Consider the following 18638-nt stretch of genomic DNA (forward strand, 5'->3'; position numbering starts at 1 on the left):
GTTTCCATTGTAGTAGTGTAGGATGTAGGCCATTTCAGAATAGATGTAGAGAAATAACCATTTTTGTATCTTCATCTTGTTTAGCCGAGTACATTGCACTGTAAATCCCTGTTAAGTGGATTCCTTTTGCCTTGGCTTAGAGGCTGCAGCACCCCATTTTTCAGTTATCTGGGTGGCTGTCAGTTAGCTTCTTGGCAGCGCCCAGGCATAACTGAGGATTGCACTTAAGTTGGAGGCAAAAAATATTAAACATATGTATTTAAAAAATCTTTGATGAAATGACAGTTGCTGCTATACCATAGCCTCTGAAAACTTGGTGCACCAAGGTCCCTGGCTTAAATGGGAGCTGTGGCCATAGTATCTTAATTGTTTAATTGTACAATGTCAAGAGCATCTTTGGACATCCGCCCCGGCCCTCAGAGCTGCGCCTTTAACAGCCGGCTCCCTTCTGCTGCTCGCCAGCCAGACCTGCTTGAAAACGGAAACAAAACAGCAGCAATAATGAAAGAATAAGGCCCCTACTTTGAGGGCCCTTCCAAAATAAAGTCCCAGATAGCCTCCCCGGACTGCCATTTGGCAATCTGAAAAGAAAGAGAAAAAGAAAAGAAAAGAAAAGAAAAAAGAATCCTAGCAAAATGGTTTTCCATTAAACAGGGGTAGCGTGTTCTGCTGTGCTGAATTACTTCCTGTTCTTATTTTGTGGGTAATTTTTTCTGTATCAAATATCCTTTTGGTTGTGTATCTTTTTCACCTTTTCTTGTACTAAAACTAAAGCATGATCTGTATTTTTTTACATCCCCCAGTTGACAATGTACAGCGCTCGGTTAGAGATGTTACCCTGCTGAAACGTACTGTGGTCGTGTAGCCCGGGCCATCTGCTCATTGTACGCTGCTTTTGTTCTGTTGCCCTTCCGAAGCATGGTGGGCCCAGCCTTTTTTTTTGTATCGTGTGCATGACGACATTGTTACACACAGAATCCACTAATACTAATATACAATCTCTCAATAAAGAACTAGTTTTCCTATATTAACCTAGTGTGCTTTTTCTCTTGCTGTTTTCCCATTTATTGTTGTATCCTGCTGTTTAGATTTTCCCCCTTGCTTTTCTATCCCCACCCTCACCCACCCACCACTCCCACCTCCCATTGTAAGATTTGAGTGAATGCCTTTTCTTTTTACTTTATTTTATTTTATTTTTTTGTGGTACAGATATGGTGACTTTAATCTCATTTAGTCCATATCTTTTCACAATAGATGTCTGGGGCGATAGGAGGGGCCAGTTGTCCTGTTACACTGAAACAGTTCACCTGCCTAGAGAGAACCCCTACCTTTGGCCACCTGTGTACTCAGTAGCCTCCACATTTCATCTTAGTTTTCCAGATACGTGGGCACTGGGTTTCTGATGCTGGTGAAGAGAAGGGGATATAACACTTAGGTTGAGAAAAGGGATACTGTTCTTAACTAGCAATCTTGTAGCATTTCAGACTCGCCTAAAAACCCATTTTGAGTTGTGTTTTAACTTTTCTGTTTGCTGTCTCATTGATTTACTGTCCTTATAAATCATGCTGGGGGTGACATGTTACATGTAGCTGAAGCCATGATCTGGAATTTTAAAGTACCCTCTTCTATGTGCATATTTAAATTTTTAGGACTTGCAATGTAAGTTTTGTATTGAGATCCTGGATAAGGAAGATGTTTGAAACAGAAACTGACTCAGACCACTCCCACCCCTATCCCAGGGCCAACAGTGGACCTGTTACTGTAGGAATAAGAGGGTCTGTGCCCTCTGCAGGCTGTGAGCCAGTTAAAGCTGATTATAGCCTAGTTTCCTGACAGCTGCTTCATCTATGGCCCTAGGGCCTCTCTTAAGAGAAAGACAGCTAAGATCTCAGCCATTGTCTAAGTGTGTGTTGAGGTGGGGAAGGGGGAGGGGGAGATCAGGAGCAAAGTCAGGACCTAACCCAAAATTGAGTTGGAAAAAGAACCCTCAAAACGTCTTTTTTTCCATAATTACATTGGAGAAGCCAGTGGAGAGGTATTTCCGCCCCCCCCCCCCCCCCCCCAGTGGAACCCAAATTCAGCCATTTGTCAATTACACCTATTCAATTTCAGCCCAGAAGGAGCCTTGCTAAATGAAGCATTCTAGACACTGAGGAAAAGAGTTGATTAAAGAAATTCCCGGTTATTTCAAAGGGTCATCATTTTGGAGCTGCTCCTCTTTTGGCCAATGTGCCTCGTCCTTGCTCCCCTGGGCTGACTGACTCCCGGGGGCTCACCCTGCTCCTCGCTGGCGGGCGCACCCCTGCCTGACCACAGCACTTCCTTGCCTTCTTTGTGGCTTCATGCAACTCTCCTCTCCCCCCATGGCTGCCCTCTCTGCTCTGGCCCTTTGTTCTCGTGCTCTTCCCAGCCCCGGTGGGAAAGCTGAGCTGATTTACTGTGACACATGGACACACATGGATGTTCCCAGTGGAGGCCCTGCTGTAGTTTGTGAGAGAGGAGAGGTATAGGTCTACAAGGCTAGTCCTCTGAAGATTTTGCTTGTTTCTTCTTCTTCTTTTTAAATTTTCATTTACACGAGACTTAGAAAGCAAAGCAAACCACTCCAATCCAACCTCAACGATAGTAAAACTACCCTGAATCAAGTGATCACTCTCATATTTGCCCTAGAGAACAGTGGCTCGTTAGATCAATCTTAACCAATTCCAAGATTTCATTTTTCTAAATTTTTGTTAAGTATGTCAGAATTGTTTGAGAATACATTTTGAGGATGGCTAGTAACCTAGTAATAATATAGCAAGCTGTGGGTTAATGGGAAATCATGTTTTAGCAATGGATCCAGTGCATTTAATGTTTGAACCAGATTGTCTGAACTAAACACTTACATATTAAGGAGACTTTCCTGGTGACTGGATGATTCAGGAACTACAAAGCCATTGTTCTTTATATTTATTCTCTCAACCACCTGACACATACCTGTTTTAGCACCTTGACTTCAGGATTTTGGAAAACCCATCAGTTCAGGGAATCCTGTGTCATAGGCTTTAAAGTAAGATGGAACACAGTTCTTCTTTCTGAACAAGAGAACTTCTCTTGAAACTAGCATCAGAAAGACCCACTAAGTTAATGAGTTTTCTTTAATAATAATTTTCCACAAACCAGCAAATACTATTAATCACTCAAATTTAGGGAAAAGACCACCAAGAGTGTTGAGGCCCTAAAGTGCAGATGACAGAGCCTGGACCACCCGCCTTTTGCAGTTTTCTCACCTCCTGTCCCACCCTGTTCTTCCCTTCTTTAAGTAAGTATCCTGCAGTGGCACATTAGAAGATTTAATGGTTTTCTAGGCTACTGAAGCAATAGTTCTGTGCAGGATCCAAGGGCAGCAGGACCCCTTATCTGAAACAAAGGGCAGGAAACAACAGGTCCTTGACTCCGATTCAGGGTGTGACTTTGGTTCCCTCAATCCAACTCCACAATTGTCACACAAATCTCCAAGACACTTGTGCCCTAGTTTCTCTATGGATCTAAACAGCTTTGTAAAAATTCCCACCTTAACACTATATGAATATGAATTAGTATTTATTAGTTTCCGGTATGGTTTAGCTACAGATCAACCAATATATTTCCAAGAGAATTGGGGGAAGGGGGAGGGCTTATCTTGGAAAGACTCAGAGTTTCAGGATGATTTAAGAACCAAAAGCAAACACTTATAACCGCATAGCCAAACCACATGCAATGCCTGTACTCCATGTGTCTGGTTGTCTGTTCATTCACCTACTCACCTGTTTGTTCATTCAGTTAATGAGTGTTCATTGAATACTTACTTGGGGCCAAACACTGCGCTAAGGGGGATACAGAAGAAATGGAGACCCGAGTGCCTCCCTCCTGGGGCTTATGCTGAGGTTGAGGGATGAATGCTTAGGAAACCAGATACTGTATAAGATGTTCTGGGCCAAAATGTCCACATGAGTGGCGGAATGTCCTGACTGGTGAGATAAAAGAGCATGGAGCAGTCCAGGGTTTGAGTCCTAGCCCAGTCTTGACCTGAAAGGGTGAACTTAGGCCACTGCTTTGAGCATCCTCTGAACAATGACTGATGACTGCCGTGAAACCTACCTGATAGGCTGTGTCTACGCTATTAGAAGATACCTCGCACGCAGCAGGTGCCTAGGATGTGCCAGACAGCTGCCCCTTCCCTTCACAACTGTAGGTGTTTACTGGCCAGGGGATCAAATAAGGTCAGAGGTGAGCTTGCTGCAGAGGCGGTTTGCGATGTGCCTCAAAGGGTGGTATGTATACAGAAGGGAGGAGGAGGAAGAGGAGAGAGCACCCCAGGTGGAGGGAATGAGTGATTTTGGCCAAGGCCAGTGGCTCTGCTGATTTGGCAAGAACAGAAAGTGCATAGCAGGAGGGAGGAGTGTGTGTTGATTGGGGGGCATGTGTGCAGGCCTACAGGGAGCACCGGGATTATTGTCCTGTCTTTGAATGCCTCTCCTCAGAGCACAATTCCAGGAGTTAAGGAGCACGAGGTCAGGAGAATGTGGGAGACAAGGCTTGAAGAGGTTTTGAAGCTAGTTTCTGAAGGCCTCTGGAAGAGTTTGGACTGGCTCCTTCGGCCTTTGGGAGCTCTGAGGGGAGAGGGCTGTTTAAACAGTTTATTCTGCAGCTGATGACAGAGAGATGGGGCTAGAGGCTGAGGTCAGGGAGGAGGTGGGGCAGGCTTGGGGGGTGGGGAGGGGAAGAAGGCCCACATCGGGGGCTTTACTGTAAGGTGGAGTAAGCAGGATTGAGTCCATGTGGAAGGGGCTGAGGGACTGGAGGTCTTTGGGGTGCTTTGGAGAATATAAGACCATGAAGACAAATGGGGAAGATGAGAGGAACAGTCCATTTTGGGGAGAATTGAATTTAGTGTACAGATAAGCACACAGAACTTCAGATGCCAGAGTGGCAGATGGAAGGGGATTGTGGCAACGTCTGGGAGTTGAGACTTCTAGTCCTTTTCATACAGATTCCTGGTTGGGGTAGGAAATGAACTTCAACAATAAAAATTCCTCATACTCACACGACTTGTCCCCCACAAACTCTCTGTTCATGCCTGAAACCCTTATGAGGTTATTCGCATGTGTCTTTACTGGCTTAGGTCACAGCTTGAGCAAGCTTTCTTACCATATGAACTCCTCCTGGAGCTGTACCAATCAGTGTCCCGAAATCTCAGTTGGAACAAGTTTTATCAAACTTTGCCTTCCTTGAAAAGACAGACCCCAAGGTGGGCAAGTGCCAGGAGTTTTGCCTCCACTACTTTGCAAAAGGCCATCCCTACACATGGGAGCAGAGGGAACTGGAGGGAGCCCACCCAGTGGCATATTGGGAGAGGAGAGGGCAGGGAGTGGGGACTGAGGACAAGGACAGGGACTCTGATCTCAAGATTGGTCCTGTCTGCAAGAAGGGGTTTTTTCCCAATTCAAAGCTCTCTCTTCCGTTATCTCATTTCCTCCTTGGCACAGCCCAAGAGGAGTTAATTGGGAATCAGAGGAGGAAGCTGAGGCCAAGAGTGGTGAAAGACTTTGCCACCCTTCCTGACTAGCTAGTAAATGGCTAAGCCAGAAGGGGAGCCCAGGCGATTGGACACTTGACTATGGCCCCCTGCACCGCCCGCCATGGCCTGCATGTGCCGAGGAGCCTCGTCAAGACCAAGGCAAGAATGAGAAAGGAATCCCTGCTTTCCCGCCATAGTCGGGGGGACCAATTCTGAATGCTAGGCTCTTTGTCCACAGTGGAAGAGGCTCTTTCCAGCTAATGGCCCGCCAAGCTTCAAGGGGGTCTAGGCCCCCAACCCTGAGCCTTACAAGTCCCAAAAGGGGACTTTGAGAGACAGGGAGGGTGCGTGGTGGACCAGAAACTCTCCAGAGTAGGAAGTGAACAGGGCATTGGAACCCAGGGTGGAGAGTCTTGTCACCCTCAGATGCCGTCTCAGAGCAGGCCTGGCCGGCTTGCTGGGGAATTCCAGGGAGGTGGAGTCTGTGCCCTGATTTCCACAGAAATAATAGGTGTCCCCTTCCTGAGGCTTTGATCCCCAAAGTGAGGGCATGTTTTGCATTTTTTCTTAGATTATCTTGAAGCCTTAACAAATTGTATCTATGTTGTTTCATGGAGATGATAGAATCACATTCTGGAAAGTTTAGAAAATAAACCAAAGGAAAAAAAAATCTCATAGGAGTCCATCCCTCTGCAATCATGTTAGTGAAATGCCTTCATATTTTGTTCATGTATTTGTTGTCTTTTTTGGGGTGAGGGGGTGGAGCTGTAAACACAATATATGTATACTTTTTACATTCTCTATTTCCTATTTTACATTAATGTCACAGACATTTTCACATTCTGCTATGCTGTTTTCACAAGCACCACTTTTAATGGCTACATAATATTCCACTTGAATAGTGGCTCAACAGCCAAGTTTGCTAGCTTCGCATGCCATAGGTTCTAGGCCTCTTGGTGCTGCTCTAACCCACCTCCCTTGGACTGCTGTCCAGCCATGTGGGGAGGAGGTGGTAAGTGGATCAGGTGTGACAACTCTCACTCCTTTCTGCCCACCAGCAGCCCCTTCTATCGAGAGGCCCAAATAAGTGGAGAGAAGGCAGATAAGAGAGGGCTGGGGAAAGGAATACGACTTGGATAAACTATTCTGAGACCAAGATTCTGGTCCACAAACTTCCACTGTGATCTTGAACAGGTCAGTTTTCTTCCATCAATTCTCAGTTTTCCCATCAGTCAAATGGGTACATCTTATGGCTTGTGACTTACTGGACTTGTCACATGAAGTAATGCATAGGAAACAAGTCGAGAAGCCAGCCAAAGGCAACAGTGAAGATCATCACTGGTATTCTTCACAGTGGTGGCGCTCAGACAGGCCATGTGGGACAGTGGAAATAGTCCTGGCTTCATGGCCTCTCTGCCAGTAACTACTCATGTGAGGTCTTGGCCAAGCCTGAGTACTCTGCGACTTCACTGCCTATCTGCCAAGGGAGGGAATTAGCTGAATTGCCCCTGCCTGCTGTGAAACACTGCCTTCCTCGTGGTGAGAAGAGCTGCTATTCCCGTCACCTTTTGCTTTTGCTTTTCATTGGGAGAGTAGCCACATGAGCTTTAGGACTCAGTAGGCACGTGAACTTCCACTGGCCAGGTCACACTGTGCAGTAGGTGGGAAGGGAGCAGTAATTGCCCCTGCCTGGCTAGTAGTCCATCCAGGGCATGGGCTAAACCTGGAAGCACAGACACAAGGCTCCTTGACCCCAAGCTCAGGGCTGGCATAAGCCTGGTGCTGCTGCTTTGGTTGGGTCACTGAGCGGGACATTCCCCCGGATGCTGCTTCTTCCTTCTGCTGTCCTTTCCTTGAAACATGCCCCTGGGGTGTGCTGCTGTGCGCAGCGGAGCCCTCCAGGAAGTCCTCCCTGCCAGCAAGGGAGGGGGACGGTCACCCACGTTGGCCTCCCCTGATGACGCTGTATCCCTCAGATCTAAGTGCTGGCCTCACTGCACCTAGGAAAGGAAGCAGTGGCTGCTGACTCAGCACCAGCCTGCAGGTGGAGAGGGGGTGGAGAAGCTCTCTGAGGCTGGGAGGAAGTGAGAATTCAGTGGACACCTGTCTCAAGGAAGGGCAGGAAGCATTGGAACAGCTGCTGTGCCCCCTCTGAAGCTGAGTGGGAGGGAAGGGATGGAGGCGCTCTCCATGTCTTCCCCTTCTCCCTCCACCCCAGCCAGCTTGCTTAGCTCCAGCCTTTCTCTCCCATGCCACCCCCTCCTCAAAAGCTCAGGGGCCCCCTCTGGGCTGCCTGTGCCCGAGGACCACCCACCTCCTGGAACACCTGCTTCTACTCCTCAAATTCTCTGGAGCTAATGGGAGAATGTGCTCACTCCCACTCCCAGCGTGGAGACACTGGACTTCCTTAAGCCAAAGGATGGCCCTTCCCCGGGGGATCTTGGCCTCCACAGGGGACCTCAGCCTCCACGGTGGGCTCATTCCCTGGAAGGGGCAGGCATGGACTCAGGGGAAGGGACCATACCTGCCCCCTCTGCCTATGATGTTAGGGACTGCTGACCAGACCTGAAAAGTTAGATTCTGGGAAGGTGAGGGAGTGACAGTGGGGGACTTGGGCCCAAAGAACAAGTCCTTGCATGGCCCAGAGGTGTGTGTGTCCCCAACTCTGTGCTGAGGATGGAGACAGCAGAGGCAGCTGGGCCAGAGCCTTGGCTTGGTTCTGTCAGCACCCTCCAGAGCTCCTCATCTTGGACACCAAGGGTGGTGAGCTGTGGCCTAGGCCTCCCCTCTGGTGGGCTCATGTCCCTCGGGGCGGATTGGGACATCAGACCTGTCTCCCTCTCTAAGGGCTGTGCCGGGAAGGAAGCTGAGCTTGGGAGGCAGCTCCTGCCACACTCCTTCTGGCCAAGCTGATGCTGAGGCTGCTCTGGGGCAGGGGTGCCTGGGATGCAGGGGTACCTGGGATGCAGGGGTGCCTGGGATGCAGGGCTGCTGGCTGCCACCTGCCATGGAACCAGAGGGACAGGGTAGCAAGGGACAACTGGAAGGAAGGTTGGGCCCACTGGAACCAGAAGACTCCAGCACTCCCTGCCAGGAGGAAAGGAACTAAGGGAGGGGGTGAGGGGAGAGAGGTCATGTGGGGTGAGGGGGCAGCAGCCAGACCCCAGCTTGGTCTTCCCCAGGCAGGTGCGGTGAGAGTGTGGTTGAGAAGGTGGGAGAGGAGCCCAGATGCTAACCTGAGATGGCACAGTCCCATCCTGAAGGTCCCTGACAAGTCTCAGTTTCCCCCAGCGGAGAAGTGGTGGGAAGGAGGAGGGAGGCGTCAGGTTCCCACCTTCTGAGCTCGTGTCTCTCAGCCATCTCCTGGGTATTCCCTAAGTCAGGGCCCATCCCTGCACAGGTGCACCTGGGGAGCATCTGGCTAGAGGGTGGACTAGATGTGTGTGCAGCAGAGAGCAGAATCTTGATTCCGAGGGCAAAACAGGGCCTGGGCCTGCTGTAGGATAGACACGGTTTCTAGTTTTATGTCTCAATTTGGGGAAAACATGAAGTTTATATTAAACTAAACAAGCAACTCTTCTACCTCCAATTGCAAATTTTACATAAACTTTTGAATGAAAATACAGAATTTGGTGATGTTTCATTCAGGCAGGCCAGCCCAGGCTGTGCCTCGACTCCCGGGGTGGCTATACACTCCTCTGGCATTTGGGTCCTTCTCGGGGTGAGTGACAGAAACACTTCAGGGTCGGCCCAAGGCCTCATCTTCCCAGAGCTTGAGGACCTAAGCTGTTCAGTGGCTGGAGAGTCAGAGCTGGCTCTTGGAGCTCTAGTCAGGATTGGAACTCGGTTTCTTGACCCTGAGGGCTGGTGGGCATTTTGGGTTTTGGCTCAATGCCATTTGTAAGTGGCACGAGCTATGGCAGCTATGGGGTGCTTTGTGGGAGGCATGACTGGGTGAGGCTTGAGGACAGCTTGGGTTTAACTAGTCATAGAGAGAAGGGATGGCATTTCAACATGTTGGCAGATCCTCACGTGTGCCAGGCCTGGGAACCAGAGCCTGAGAGGGGAGGCCAGGAGACGAAGAGAACCCCACCGATGGGTGCGAAGGAGATCTTCTGAGGGGGGTACAGGACTCTTTTTATTGTAGTAAAACGTATACAGCATAAAGTCTGCTGTTTCAGCCATTTAAAAGTGTACTGCAATTCAGTGGCATTACATACATTCACAGTGCTGTGCGAACATCACTGCTTTCTAGTTCCAACACTTTTAAATCACCCGAAACAGAAACTAAGAGCTCCCTTGGGTTTAGGGCCTCGTCCCAGGCAGGTCAAGGGCTGTGTTTGCTGGGTCTCCTTGAGGAAAGATTGGGGGTCGAGGGAATGGGAAACAAAGCCATAGCAAAGAATACACAGATTTTGCCATCAGGCGGTCTTTAGCTTGACCACCTATCAGCTGCAGGACTTTGGCCCTCTCTGAGCCTCAGTCTCCTAAAAAAATGGAAATAGTTGATGTAAATACCAATGTCACAGAGAGGTGAGGATGAAAGGGAGTTCTCATGCTCATAAAGTACGAGACACCCCAAATCCTGGGAAGTATTTAGCAAAAGATAGCCATTTCCCAACTCCCACCACACACCCCACTTCCCCAGTGCAAACACACCTCTGCTTGTTCAGGCCTGGGACAGTCTAAGGGGACTTAGGCGAGTGCAAAGCAGGCCCTTGGGCAGTCAGGGAAGGGCTGGGCATGTTTCAGCTTAATTGTGTAAGCAGTTGCTGAGAACCTGCTTTGGCACAGACAGCCTGTGACCTGTAGCCTAACTGGGAAGACCCCGAACACTCCTGATGTGGGTGGAGAACGGGCAACAAGAATGGCCAAATAGTGGTCATGCTGGCCAGAAAGTATGGCCTAGCAGGGAGGTATCTTAGGGCACAGGACGGGGAGAGGTCACTGAGGCCTGCAGAAAATCAGGAGGACCTCCCAGAGGAGGCAAGACTGGAACTGTTTCCCGAGGAGGAAGAACTGTAGCTCTGCTGCCTTGGGGAGTGATCAGGTCAGCCCTGCTCCCTACCCCTCTCCCATGTAGGCCCAGATCTGATCCAAGAGGTGAATGTCAGAGTCCTGTGGCTGTCACCCTCGTCTGAATTTTCTTTTTCTTTTCTGGAGCATCGGGCCCTCTCATTTCATTGTCATCCCTTCCATTCCAGTCCCCATCCTCCCTGCCATTCCCTGGCCCTGGCCATCCTGCTGAAATTCTCTGCCTCCTCTCCTGCCCCTCTGCCCAGCCGAGCTGCCTGAGTGCTCCAATGGGTCACCGTGCCACCCCTTGAAAGAAAGTCATGTGGAGGGGTTGCTGCTCGAGGGAGCTGGGGGCTTCGTGTCCTCCCTCTGAAGTGGGCAACCCTCTTGGGACATTGGTTCTGCTCTTTGCAGAAAAGGGTACTCATTCTTACCTGCCAGGTTGAGTGAGGATTAAATGAGACAGTGGATGTAATGTACCCACCATGAATGCTTCCTGGCACAGAGTAGGGGCTACCCTTACTGTTCTATGTGGCTACCTGCTAGGGAGTTGCCATGCACAGAGTCCCCCTGCCTGCTCCTAGGAGGCACATTGAATTTTGTAAGGGAAATAAAGGGCAGGGGGCAAACTGAGCCTCAGTGTTCTTATCTGTAAAATGGAAACAATTATAGAAAGTCCCCCAGCAGGGTGATAGTGAGGCTCAAATTTGATCATGGTTTTGTTCAGCTCATCTAACGCATACGCACTGAGCACCTGTGTTGGAACAGGCCCCGTGCAGGCATGGGGGACACAAGGATAATAATAATAACCATAAGAGCAGTAGCAGATGCACACGTAGCACTTACTCTGTGCCAGGCACCCTCCTAAGCACTTTGCCTGCCCTAAAAGTACTGAGCCTCGTGGGAAACAGACAGACGCAGGAAGAGCATGGCCCTAAGGTATGTGCTGGGTGTTCTCTTAGCCTGCGGGAAACATCTTGGGGAGGGCAATGCCTGGGGTAGCTGATGCCTGGGTGAGTCGTAAAGGATCTGGTTGCCCAGGAAGAGGTGGGGTGAGGGTGTTGTGGGCCAAGGGATTGCGGGGGTGAGGGGAGGGGAAGGGCAAGCTGAGAAGGAGAGTCATGCAGAGGGGTCACCGGGACAGGGAGCTGGGGGGCTGATGGACTGCAGGGAAGTTGGGGCTTTGTCGGCCCTCCTTTTCAACATGGCAGCTTTGCCTATTGGCCAGTGTTGCTGGTGGTTGATTGTCTTTTGTCAAGAATAAAGTGCACATAGTCTATTCAAAACTGTATGTCCTGAGCTAAGGGCTGAGGCTACAAGAAAGTGAGGCAGGAGTTTCAACAGACTCTGGTGAAGCAATGCTGGGACAGTTACCTCCAAAGGAAGAGGTGCCATGGGCTACTGTTGGGAGGGTGGGAAACTTCAGATAAAAGAGCAGAGTGGTGTGGTATCTGGGAGACCTCCTGGAAGACACAGGGGTGGGACTGACCCTTGAAGTAGGGGCTTAGGGCAGCATTTTCCACACTGTCCAAGCAAGCATCAGGGCCTCTTGAGCTGTTAAAAGTTGTTTATGCAGAAAGGTACATATTCCAACAATTTGGAAACACTACACACTATATCCCAGTCTTGGAAAGTCCCAGTGTGTATTAGTAAATTAAAGTCCCTGATAAGTCCTGCAACCAAGAGAGCCCTTTGGTTTTGCTTTAGCAGCATTTCCCAAAACTATCTGACCACAGAACTCTCTCTCTCTCTCTCTCTCTCTCTCTCTCTCTCTCTCTCTCTGTGTCTGTATGATTTCTAGAAGCGTACCTTGAACTTGGTTGCATGGAACACAATTTGGGAATGCTGGCCTGGGAACTGGGTCATCTAGCTCAAGACTGGCCAGAAGGAACTCCCTTATACTGCAGAGGCAGGGAGACTGAGAAAGAGCCATAAAAGGGGACTCATGGATTGGTGACTGCCTGAATTACTTCCCACCATAGTCTTCCTCCCAGAGTGCCATCTTTACCCAGTATCTTAGTACATTTGGACTGCAATAACAAAATGCTATAGACTGGGTGGCTTATAAATAACAGAAGTTTGTTTCCCAGTGTACTGGAGGCTGGGAATCCAAGCTCGAGGTGCCAGCAGGTTTGTGGCGGGTGAGAGTCCACCTCCTACATGGCTGCCTTTTTGCCGTAACCTTGCATGGCAGATGGTGAGAGGGACTCCCCTGGGGCCTCTTTTATAACGGCACTAATTCCATTCATGAGTGCTTCACCCTTAGAATCGAGTCACTTCCCGAAAGCCCCATCTTTTAACACCATCACGTTGGGGGTTAAGATTCAACATATGAATTTTGAGAGGACACAAACATTCAAGTCATAGCACCTACTCTAGAGAAGACTGTAGAGAGAGGTCAGCGGTGAGCCGGCCTCTCATTCCCAGTGGCATTTTTGCTGGCCAGCCAGGGGAAGCTGCCAGTGTTCGTAGCTCTGGAGAGGGCTGGGGGGCACTTGCCCTGTGCCAAAGCCCTATTCAGCTTAGGGCCTTCCTTCCCACCTTCTATCTTCCATTTATGACCTTGTCCAGATTCCTCGAAGTGGAGTTTCTTGCCTGTCTAGTTGGGCACCCCTTGCCCAGTAACCCACAGCTACATGTGATACGCTGCCCACGATCCACCAGCACCTGACGCTCACATTCAATCGTGCCACCCAGATGGTCACCTGACCCATGCCTGTCCTGCTGTGGGCCCCATGCAATATGCATTTACAGTCATCCACAGTTCCACATACAGTTATAACAGCAGCACGCATTCATTTACACGTACGGCAGGTCGTGGTATTAGATGAGAATACACAGTACATATACACACCCACATTCCACATGCCAATACATGCACAGACTCATACCACTCACCACTCACACACATGTACACACATGCACACCCCATGATACATAGCCACAGAAATAGAGGCTTAAATGTTTCCAGAAGGGACTCCTTTCCCCTTCTTTTCTCTGACATGTCACCTGTGCCCCTATGAAGCCCCTCCCCCACCATCGCTGAATTCAAACAATATTTCAACAGGAGATGGAGGCCTTATCCAGAAAAACACCATGCGTATGAGTGTGTCCACAGCTGCAGGCCAGCTGCAGAGCCTGGGCCTGTGGTACCAGGCCACAGCTGATTCGGTGTGCTCCCCATTATGATGGAGAGAACAAGCGTCACAAAGCTCTGTTTGGATGCCGTGTGGCCTAGGAGGGCTTCCTGGAGGAGTTGAGTCTTCAGCTGGGATAGAAGCGTGAGGTCCATGTCAGTAGAGCATGAGAGAAGGGAGCGCTGAGGTATGGGGGTCACATGAGGGGCGTCAAGAGGGGCGAGCATGGCCGGGAGCAACCCCAACCCCAAGAACCCCGGCAGCAGTTACAGGAACAGTTTGGGCAGAGGTGGAGGAAGAAGCAGCAGGACCAGGAAATGGCCAGCAGCTCTCTCTGCTGGCGTTCCTCCTGCCACCCTCGCTGGTGGCACTGACACCTGGCTGAGGTCATCAGTAGCTGAGAGACTCCTTAGCTAGTGCTCAGCTGTCACACTGGGGGAATGAAAGAGACCATATGATACTAATATCGCTGTCCTGCTTTATGAAGTGTCCTAACAAGCTGGCGAGCCAGGCACACTCAGTCTTATTTATGGCCGCTATTATTTCTCTGACATCAAGATTAATTTGACGATAGCCGTTTATAAGCTCTTTCATCATCAGATGGGCCCATTACCTGGGAGGAGAGGAGGGCCGGGTTTAATTTGTGAACAGTGTGCTGAGTCCCTCTGCCCCTGGTGTGTGTGCAGGAGATGCAGCCATAAATCATGGCAGATGCCAGCAGCGCTGAGACCAGAGGGCCGGGAGCTCCCCAAGCAGGCAGACCCCAGAGCTCATGTGCAGCAGAGGGGCTCCCTGGCAGGTGTGCCAGTCTGCAGAGCCGGGGAGGGAGGCAGGAATGCACAATCTTCTCTGCTGGGAGGAGGCCCCAGAAGATCTCCCTGCCAAGGAGCTTCCCACTGGAGTGGACACTGAGTTAGAATCATCTGGAAGCTTGTTAAAATACGGATGACCTAGCCCTACAGAGTCACCGCCTCTGTGAATGGAGCTTGGGACTTCCCTCCAGTCTGGAGTTTGAGCCCTGGGGGCAGGGATGGGTTGTGAGACAGGCTGGAGCAGTTCCCTCCAGGTGCACCCAGTTCCAAGCAAAGGTGCCCCTTCCCTGGATATCTGAGCAGAAAAAGACAAGAGGAAGAGCTGGCAAATAATAGACCCGAGCAAAAAGTTAAAGAGATTGGGTCCTTGAGCCAAATGGTAAGGTTTGCCAAGGCTGTCTCCTTGCACCTGTGGAGCCGCCCTGCCATCCTCCCTCAGCAGCCCAGCCCCTTCCTGCTAAGCAGGACAGAAACATCAGCTCATGAGGGGCGCATCGGGGGCTTTATAGGCATCATCTCTTTGTCCTCTGACGTTGATCTTTGAGTTATTTTTTTATTAAACCCAACTGAAAGATAACTTAGGCAGTTCTCAGTTACATGGCCTGGAAACAGAGGCCTAGGTTTAAGTCCAGATTGAATCCCAAGCTCATGCTCTTTCCATGACCTGAGGCAGAGTCCCAGCATGGGGGCAGGGCCTGGTTACCTGAATCCACTGCACACAAACATTGCAGCCTCAGCAAGTGGTAAATCTATTGGTGTGTGTTGGGATGGAGTACCCAAGAATTCGAGGTGATGAAGAGGTCCTCCTGCACTGTGCACCCAGGCAGTTTTTCTCCTAGGGGTGGGTGTATTTCCTGGGAGCCTCTGGAGTGAATAGCGTTCAGAATGCAATGGAGTCTTTCTGCCCTGGTGGCCTGGCAGACCCTGTCACTCCCAGGATGGTAGCCCTGTCCTCTGCCTCCCAGGCCTTGGCCTTCCCTTCCCCACCATTGGCTCTTGACAGCCTTTGCAGGGCTCTGCTGGAGACATTTGGGAACCCTCCAGGGCCCCCTTCTCCTCAGGGGCCTTGGATCCTATCCAGGAGGCTTACCTTGATGAACTCCAGCTGGTCAAAGCCCATAAAATGGGAAGGCAGTCAGTATGGACTCCATCAGACTCTTTCCCCACCTAGAAGCTACAGTTTTGTTAATGTAGCCTCAGTTTGCCTTGGCTATTTTGGGTACACATCATCCTGTCCCAATCTTAATTCATGTGGACCAGAGCGCCCAAATCTGATAATACCTGCTACGGAGACTCTCATGTCCCAGCCTAGTGGACTAGGTTTATTGGGTCAGATGTAAGTTTGGCTGTGGTAATAGAGATCCAAAATAAAGGTGACTTAAAGGGATAGCAACTCTCACAACAGCCTAGAGCGGTGCTCAATGCCAAGGACTCAGGTGCCTCCTCTCTTGTTGCTCCACCCTCCCTAGGGTGTGGCCCTTTTCTGCATGGTCCAGGATGGTTCACACCTTTGTCCACTTTCCAAGCATCAAGATGGAGGAAGAAGGGAAAGGTCAGAAAGAGCGTGATACAGCATGCACAAGTCACCCCAACTCACACCCCATTGGCTAAACTGGGTCATGTAACCACCCTTAGCTGTAAAGGAGGCTGAGAAGTCTTATATACTGAAGGCCATGTGCCCAGCTAAATTCAGGGGTTGTATTACCGCAGAAGGAGAGAACAGATAATGGGGGAGCACTCAGTAGGTCATCTCTGCCTCAGTTGGTGCTTAGAACCCACATGTCAGGTCTTACATTGATCCTGGGTGAAGCTCCTCCTTTGTCTATCCTTCTTGCATAAGTGGCACTGTGAGTGGGACTAGCATGCCCTCCATGGCTTCACCCAAGTAGACAAAGACATCCCCAAGGTAGGAAGTGAGAAGCCATCCTCCAAGGTGGTGTCAAACCGCCGGCCTGTGGTGATTGGATGTGATTGCTCATCTCATTACAAATCTTCCTGTCTCATGACTAGCTTGCGTTTTCCATCTTATCCAAAAGACTATAGTAGAATGTTAGATCTAAAAATGTGATGATGTCTGTGAAGTGCTCAGCCCAGGGTGTGGTGAACAGTAGACACTGAATGAAAGCTGCACATCCTTGGGCAAGATATTCAACCTCTTGGTGCCTCGCTTTTCTCATCTGAGAGATGGGGATGTCATCGTGACCTCCTCCATGGATTGTTGGGGAGATTCAGCCAGAGTCCATGGAAAGCACCAGGTGCAATGGCTGGGCCGTGAGTCAGGCTGCTGGGTGAGAGCAAGGGTCTGTGACCTCCTGACAGGGTTGCTGTGGGAGTGAAGAGATCTGTGTAGCTTTTAGCACAGGTGCCTGGCAGGTCGTAGGCACTCAATGAATGATGGTTTGCTCCCCGTCCGCTACCCCACTGTCACTGGTAAGGGATGTTACCTAAAAACCCTTAATCCCACTCCATCCCTTTACAAATGGAAGCATGTGGGAGGACTCTGAAAGTCAGAGAGTGGGAGTGACGGGGCCCCAGAGACGCATGCTGCTGGCAGGCAGGGGACCAGGTCCCCTCTGGCTCCTTCCCACAGCGTTGTGGCCCCCTCCCATGCTGCTGCCTCGGGTCCTTGCTCTGAGAAGGGAAAATAAACAGGCCCTCCAGAAGAGATAACCAGATACAGACAGCCCATGTCGAGGACCCGGAGACCTGGGGTTGGGAGATGGAGTAGCAGGGGTTTGCAGTGGGGTGGCCTGGGTGGGCCCTAGGTAACTCTGCCTCCCGTTCACCAAGACCCAGCTCTCAGGGTTTTATTGGAAGCCTGGAGGGGACCTCAAAGATATTTAGCCCACCCCCTCATTTTACAGGGAGAGGAAGGGACTTGGCCAAGATCACTCAGCTGGGGAGAAGACAAGCTCCCCACATCTCAGTCTCTACTCTCACTCTAAACCAGGAAGGCAGGAGCCACAGTGTTCACCAGGCTCCCCACTTCTTTCTTCCTTTTGCCCAAATTTATGAATTGTTTCATTTCTTCCCACACCGTAGTCACTATGTCCAGCGAAGGTCCAGGGAAGGGCCTGTATGTTAGCAGAGACGCCAGCACCAGAGACACGGGGCACCTCTTGAAGGAGGTAGCTGTGATGTAGGGGAGTTTTGCTGGGCCAGGGATTGGGGGTCTGGCCTCAGATGCCAGCTCTACAAGTGTGGGCAGAATTGGACACACCTCCCAGCGTTAGAGTGATTAACTGATGCAGGTTTGTACACTGCCAGGGCCCATGTACACACTCAGGCTATAATGATGGGGGGTCCTCATGCACAAAGCACGGATTAGAAGACACATGATCAGGGCCCATAGGCGCCCAAACCCAACAGTGCTGCTGACAAGATGGAGTTCTCACCTCCCTTAGAGGCCGAACTTGAGAAACCTTTACAAGAGACTTGAGAGCTGGTTAGAATATCTCCAGGGTCTCTGCCTGATCCTCTCTAGGGTTTTCAAAGACTGTACCATCCCTGTCAGCCACAGCATCAGCAGCATTCTAAGATGTATGCGCTTTCACATTTCACATCTTGGAAACTGGGATGCGCCTTATAAATGACAGTTTGTCCTAGTTTAATTGCCTCTTAAAAATCTTTCAGTGGTTCATAAAGTGATGGTCTGCTGTGCAATAGGTGGCCTCTTAGGGCTGCTGACATTTGGCATTAATTTTGTGTGTGCTCCATACACAAAGCTTTGGGGCCTATAAGTAAATCTATTGACTCCTTAAAGACAAGCATCCGTGCCAAGTTTGTGATTTATGAGACCTAGGTTTCTTTTTCACCATAGACATCCTCCTTCATCTTGCTTTATATATATATATACATACACTTTTTTTTGTTTGTTTGTTTTTTGAGACTGAGTCTCAGTCTATCGCCCAGGCTGGAGTGCAGTGGTGCAATCTCCACTCACTGAAACCTCCACCTCCCAGGTTCAAGTGATTCTCTTGCCTTAGCCTCCTGAGTAGCTAGGAATACAGGCACCTGCCACCACTCCTGGCTAATTTTTGTATTTTTAGTAGAGATGGGGTTTCACCATGTTGGCCAGGCTGGTCTGGAACTCCTGACCTCAGGTAATCCACTCACTTTGGCCTCCCAAAGTGC

The 18638-nt window shown here is 50.1% G+C and overlaps 1 protein-coding gene across 2 annotated transcripts in view; it reads left to right on the plus strand.

Moving 5' to 3' along the window:
• ARK2C (arkadia (RNF111) C-terminal like ring finger ubiquitin ligase 2C) overlaps positions 1-18638 on the plus strand; it is a 129627-nt gene that overhangs the window by 2494 nt on the left and 108495 nt on the right. Inside the window, exon 1 of one of the 2 annotated variants that reach the window (XM_017857853.1) lies at positions 13820-13879. The exons of the other annotated variant lie outside the window; for it this stretch is intronic. The gene's annotated coding sequence lies outside the window, so the exon portion shown is untranslated. Of the gene's footprint in view, positions 1-13819; positions 13880-18638 lie in introns of those variants that run through there. 2 annotated transcript variants of the gene reach the window in all.

The sequence above is a fragment of the Rhinopithecus bieti genome, unplaced genomic scaffold, assembly GCF_001698545.2.
Source record: "Rhinopithecus bieti isolate Rb0 unplaced genomic scaffold, ASM169854v2 scaffold_42084, whole genome shotgun sequence".
Taxonomy (NCBI): domain Eukaryota; kingdom Metazoa; phylum Chordata; class Mammalia; order Primates; family Cercopithecidae; genus Rhinopithecus; species Rhinopithecus bieti.